Source organism: Mytilus edulis, chromosome 12 (genome assembly GCF_963676685.1).
Source record: "Mytilus edulis chromosome 12, xbMytEdul2.2, whole genome shotgun sequence".
NCBI lineage: Eukaryota > Metazoa > Mollusca > Bivalvia > Mytilida > Mytilidae > Mytilus > Mytilus edulis.
Genome location: NC_092355.1, coordinates 14,936,042 through 14,942,783, shown reverse-complemented (window position 1 = coordinate 14,942,783; position 6,742 = coordinate 14,936,042). Strand labels below are relative to the sequence as shown.

Genomic DNA, 6,742 nt, shown 5'->3' with positions numbered 1-6,742 from the left:
TGGACTTTGACCACAGGATGTGACGAGCGGGGTTTCTACAACCTACTGCTGATACATCTGGTAAATAAAGTTCACTGTTATTCATAACATTAGAATATATCAAAATGCTCTTGACCAATGAAATTGTAGAATTTGGTGTCTCTTAATTTTGAATAATGAATGTACATCATGTTCTTAGTAAAGGATTATCCTATTGTTCAGACCTATTTACAATTCAAAAGGAAGAGTTTTTATAAATGAGGTACTAATGCGCGCGTCCTGAAACACAGTTACCAGATTGAAAGGATTTATCACAGTGATTAAATTTGACTGAAAGTTGCATTGTGAAACAAATAAAAAAAAAAATCAAAATAAGTTAAAGTTTACTATTGTAGTAACATTTGTGCCCATATTGTTATGGAAATAAATTTAACTTTACCTAAAATACAAATAAAAGAGAATTATTATTTCCAATATTCCTATAAAAAAATCACCGAAATTTGAATTAAGTGTAAAAGCTTGTAAGGCATTTGTTTAGGACATCTCCATGACATAATTAAATAGTTTTAAAAAGCCAAACTGAAATATTGGCTAAGAATAAATTTGTTGTTACTAAAATTTATTTATTGATTGAAACTTTAATTCAAAAAAGGATAATTCCTCCCTCTTATATCATAAGATTTGCATTCATACTCACAGTCAAGAAACATGTACTTTGTACTGTTGTGTCAACTTCATCTGATCTATTACACATTATTTTTAATATTTCCCAAATTAAAAGAAAGTCCTTACATCACTTAAACTAGCCCACAAATTAAATACTGCAAAATGAAGTCATGCATCAATCATAAACATTTAATTTACACTAACAATGCAACTAATTCTTGAATACAACCAATCAAGAGATCATTTGCGCCTTGTGCATTTTACAATATTTTCTTGCATATACATAGAAATTGATTATTTTGATAATAGCATGAACATATAAAGAAATTACTGATAGTGTTCACTACAAATTGTTTCAAAATATTAAAAAATAAATACTTTTGGTAAATTCCCATTGCAAAAAATATTAAGCATCTATTTCTAATGCAAAACATATCATTGGAGTGCTCCTTTGTCTGAAGGTAAAATACATTGTATGTTATCTCAGTCATATGTCTCTATTCTAAAGCATATTGATTTAAAAAAAAAGGAAATTTAACTACCGGACCTCCCTCCCGGGTTCCCAATTGACCGTTCCGGGGGTAGGGGTTCTGAGTGTTGGACCCGACTAATATTTTAACGATCAATGCATTTGAATTGTTTGACCCCCTTTTTACTTGAATTGGGAATAGATAAACTCATCACATAGATACCATGACTAAAATTTGTATATACGCCAGACGCGAGTTTCATCTACAAAAGACTCATCAGTGACGCTCGAATCTAAAAATGTTAAAAAGGCCAAATAAAGTGCGAAGTTGAAGAGCTTTGAGGACCACAATTCCTAAAAGTGAGGCCAAATACAGCTAAGGTAATCTATGCCTGAGGTAGAAAAGCATTAGTATTTCAAAAAATTCTAAATTAACCGCTGGCTATATTAACCCCCTGATTGACCCCAAAAATGGAGTTCCTAAATATATTTTATAAAACCATAAGATATAAAATACAGTTATCATGGTTATGATTATCTTTATTAAACTGATAAATGTTAGTACTTTGAGTTGTTATATTGCCTTTATCTTTAGTCTATTCTACCAAAACCAACGCTTGCCAGAAAATTGTGTCCGTCTTATACCCTCCTATTTTGACAACTGCATACAAGGTGCATGATGTGATGTTTTTTTAAAGAATTATACACGAAAGAAAAAAAATATAATAACAAAAAAATCTTGTAAATCTTGCTTTAATATTGTAAATAAATTTGCTTTCGGTTGTGTTTTTTTTTTATTTTTTCAATAAATCTAGGGTTAATAATCGGATTACGGCGTGTCTGAATAAGAAAACCCTCCGGCGTCCAGCCGACGGATATTCTATCTAGAAACCCCTATCCCTCGGTGTATATCTATTACAGAATAGTGGAAATCTTATCTAGTATATACATACTAGCACAATGTGTTACTATTTTGACATACATGTTATCATTATTCACAAACAATGATAACAGGAAATAGCAGAATTACCAGTACAACAGACGAACCCCATCCACCACTTACATCGGACTCTTCAGAACAGATTTACATGCAAAGAAAGAATATACAGAACAACGAATAACCATTTTTCATTTTTTATGGATAGTCAAACATAAAATGCGGTAGAAATAATCGTTTATCTTGGGGAAAAAAACCTATTGATTTGGACCATATGTTTTAAAATTTTAAAAAAAATCCTGAATATTTAAAACGGTGCAGCAATACAAATCCTTACTCACTTTTTTTAAGAATTCCTAGAAGCTCCTGTTAAAAGTTCTCGATTAATGACAGAAAGAGCAGCACTGCTGGTTCATCTCGGCAGGTCAATTGTTTGTCTTAAAACAAGATATTTTTATCTACAGTGGCCGAAGCCAGTTTGTAAACTGAATTTCTTGTTATATTCAGTCATTAGTTTTATGCCCCACCTACGATAGTAGAGGGGCATAATGTTTTCTGGTCTGTGCCTCCGTTGTCCGTCCCTTCGTCCGTGCATCCGTTGGTCCCGCTTCAGGTTGAAGTTTAGTCCAAGGTAGTTTTTGATGAAGTTGAAGTTCAATCAACTTGAAACGTAGTCCACATGTTCCACATGATATGATCCTTCTAATTTTTAATGCCAAATTAATGTTTGATCCAAATTTCACGGTCCACTAAACAAAGAAAAAGATAGTGCGAAGCTCAGGTTAAAGTTTTAGTTAAAGTTTTTGGTCAAAGTAGTTTTTGATAAAGTTGCAATCCAATCAACTTGAAACTTAGTACACATGTTCCCTATGGTATGATCCTTCTAATTTTATGCGAAATTAAAGTATTGACCCCAATTTCAATGTCCACTAAACAAAGAAAAAGATAGCGCGAAGCTCAGGTAAAAGGTCTGGTTAAAGTTTTTGGTTAAGGTAGTTTTTGATGAAGTTGAAATTCAATAAGCCTGAAACTTAGTACTCATGTTCCCTATGGTATGGTCCTTCTCATGTTATGCCACATTAAAGTATTGACCCCAATTTCAATGTCCACTGAACAAAGAAAAAGTGCGAAGCTCAGGTTAAAGTTTTGGTTAAAGTTTTTAGGTAAAGGTAGTTTTTGATGAAGTTGAAATCCAATCAACTTTGAACTCAGTACACATGTTACCTATGGTATGATCTTTCTAATTTTCAATTTCACGGTCCACTGAACATGTACAATGATAGTGCGAGTGGGGCATCCGTGCACTGTTGACACATTCTTGTTTTTTATAAATTAGGTAAGCTTTACTTCATATGACACACAATAAGAATTAGTATTTTTATTCGTAAATCAAATAAACTTTAATTCATAGGACACACAATACAAATAAGTTTACTAAAGTAGTGATTACATGCATTTCAAAGGCTCCTACGTATAAGGTCTAGCTGTCACGACCAAGGGGTTGCTGGCAAAACAAAAATATTTTCGCAGCGCATGACAAATTTACTTTAATTTTGTTTTCTTACTTTATCAATGGAAGCATACGTTTTTACTTCAGAAACCAGAGATTGCCGAAGTCAGCTGATTAGCTCATAGTAGACTATTTGTTCTGATGAGACTTGTGTGTACAAAAACCATATCATGAACATCGTTATTTATTTGCCTTTTAACTATAGCGCCGTTCATAATTCCCATGTTGACAAAAAGCATGTCCGGCATATTAAAGGTAATACACCTTGTTGGGTTTTTTTGCTGGCTTTTTATAGTGCTTCAAACACTGACGAATGTCTTATTTTGAAGCCCAAGGTGTGTGCTTTCAAATACAGTAGATGATATGTTTGTGATGGGGGGAAACGCCTTGACATAGTTTTTTATTTAATTTCGACATAATTTGGTTTTGTAAGTTAGATAGTCTTTGTGAAGAGGCTCAATGATCTTTTCTGTTTGTGTTTACTTATTTCTGTTTGATGTCAGTTTACCATCTTAATGAAAGCTGATGAACCCAAACGATTCACGGGGTTATGTCAGGTTGCTCATTGTAGGTACACATTATGTGTTAAATCTGATTTCGTAATGTTTCAATTGATTTAATATCATCCTTATATGTATAGGATAATAATGATATTAATAATGTCACTTGAAAAATACCTTTTTTCCAATTCTTTTAGAGATGGCACAGGTGTTGGCAGTACCAGGAGATGTTAGACATGGATTTACTTCTGTAGGTCAATTCAATCATGACTTCGGCAGGATAACTGGGATAGCAGCTACCATAAAGGGGAACATTTTGTTATGCGATAATGTTAAAAAGAATCTGGTTTTAGTTGATCCTCTTGGAAACTATTTAAACAAGCTTGACCTAGACAGTGAACCATATGATGTGGCAATAACAAGTCAAAATATAGGATATGTTACACTTCCTATCTCCAGATCTGTCCTTCAGATTGATCCTGACAGAATGATTATACTCTTAAAAGCAACTACCAATGAACAAAGCACTACCGTGTTTTGTGTTTCAGCAGTCCCAAATACTGGAAGGGATTATTCAGGCAAAGTTCCTTGTTTTTTTGGCGTTAATATACATGGTTTGATGTACGCTGGTGCTGTCAAATACGATAAGATGTTAGTAATTATCTATATTTATTAATATACGTTTAGAGCGCAATGACAACTTCTAAATAAAATTCTTTATTTATATAAAATTATTACAAGAACCAATATGTTATAGATTAGGTCTTTCTGGTTAAATAGGTGTAATACCACCATTGGTTTTTCCCTATTAGTCTTTGTTAAATTGGCACTTTTAAAAAAAATCGTACAGTATTTACCTTTATTTCAACCAAAGAAATACTTTGCATGTGTAAAGTTCAATCCTTTCCAGTGATACAGTGAAAATTTCACACTACATTTCATTGCATATAAGAAAGTAACCACCGCCGAGGGTAGACAACCCACTTTTACACTGTTATTTACTGGTTACCTGCTTTGGTAACTATGTAACCTTAACGTTCCAAAATATTTTATAAGACCATCAAATAAAAAAAGAATGATGCTTTCAGACACCCAACATACATATTTACGACTCAGAAAAATTTAAGTGCATTGAAATGCAGGGTTAATTTTCTACAACTTTCAAATTCAAGGGAATATTTTTTTAGGCCTACTTTCTTATGCAACCGGATGTGACGAACCATGATTTGGTGGTATTACACCTAAAGAACACCTAAATGTCAAATAAACTGAATTCAATTTTTTCCCCTCCAATTGCAAGTTATTTCAAGCATAACTGTCAAGTTTTGTCTCAGTCAGAACTATAGTTTCAGAGAAAATCAATTTAATGTAAGGCCATATCCTACGGCAATTTCAGTCCAATTTCTTCGAAAAATCCTAATTTTCAGTGTATCATTATAAAATGCAGTGTTGACTAATATCTGATCATAAACTCATGATATATGCATTCAAACAATTAAATAGAATACAAAAGACAACTTTAAGATGATAAACAATTTTATTGCACCTTTTAGAGTTCATTTGAAGGTCTGTTTTGGTCTGTTTTGGTCCATTTTTCCTCCTTCCTTCCTTTTTCATCAAAACTTGATATCTTTTGTCTAAAAAATAAAACAAATGTGATTATTTTCCCTCAAAAATGAAATAAATGTAATGTTAAATCAATAATTAAAGTGTTTTAGCTGAAAGAACTGTCTCTATAAATGTTAACAGTCTACACGGAAGTTTCTATATGCCCTTATGTGTAACTTGAGTTTTAGGTCTGTTCCCCTAGTGTGAGAAATAACGGTTCCCTTTCAGTCAATCATTTATTGCTACTGGTATCAAAGTCTTTTTATTTACTCATAACAGTATATTTCTAATAGATTTACACAAAAAGTCCACTTTCTTGTATTTTACATTAGAAAATGGGGAGAAAGAGTAATAAAAAAATACCTCAAAATGTTTTTAAAAAGGGTTATGTCCCTTGGAATACTGGTACAAAAAATAATTGGTAAAAATTATAAAGTTTAAGTATGTGAGACTGGATTCTGATGTGTATAAATCCAGGACAAATAAGTGTTTAGTTGAGTTATTGTCTGTGCAAAATGTAGACGGCACAATGACAAATTGTAAACTTTTGCGGCCAAAAAAAAAAAAAAACATGATGATAGTTGATACATACTTTAATGCTGAAGTGTCATCTGCAGACCAATTCACATATAAGATTTTTCAACAGAATGCTCTTCAGAACATGGTTAACACTGAAATAAAAAATTCACATGTTGTATAAACAAAACAAAAACTGTAAGGGTAATTTAAAATTTAACACAGTAATCTAAATACAGCTTCGTCTGTCCACCCATTTGACTAAGAAAACACCCGTAAACCCCCATTTCAATGCAATTTTACCTCAAATGTACTTTCTGTGTCTAAATCCATTCCGAATAGTCCATGTTTACAATGTATGAACTGGTTTATTAATAACTTTTAAAAATGAAAGTACAATAGGGTCACGAGTGCACATTTAGTTTCCCTAAATTGGTGTAATACCACCATTGGTTTTTCCCTATTAGTCTTTGTTAAATTGGCACTTTTAAAAAAATCGTACAGTATTTACCTTTATTTCAACCAAAGAAATACTTTGCATGTGTAAAGTTCAATCC

At 32.3% G+C, this 6,742-nt stretch overlaps 1 long non-coding RNA gene across 1 annotated transcript; it reads right to left on the bottom strand.

The window, feature by feature from the left end:
• Positions 1-5,579: 5,579 nt before the first annotated feature.
• LOC139499217 (uncharacterized) lies at positions 5,580-6,482 on the bottom strand. Its single transcript, XR_011658152.1, has 2 exons — positions 6,262-6,482; positions 5,580-5,698 (listed from the first exon to the last, which is right to left on the bottom strand). It is a non-coding gene; the product is annotated as an uncharacterized lncRNA (long non-coding RNA).
• Between the last annotated feature and the right edge of the window lie 260 nt (positions 6,483-6,742).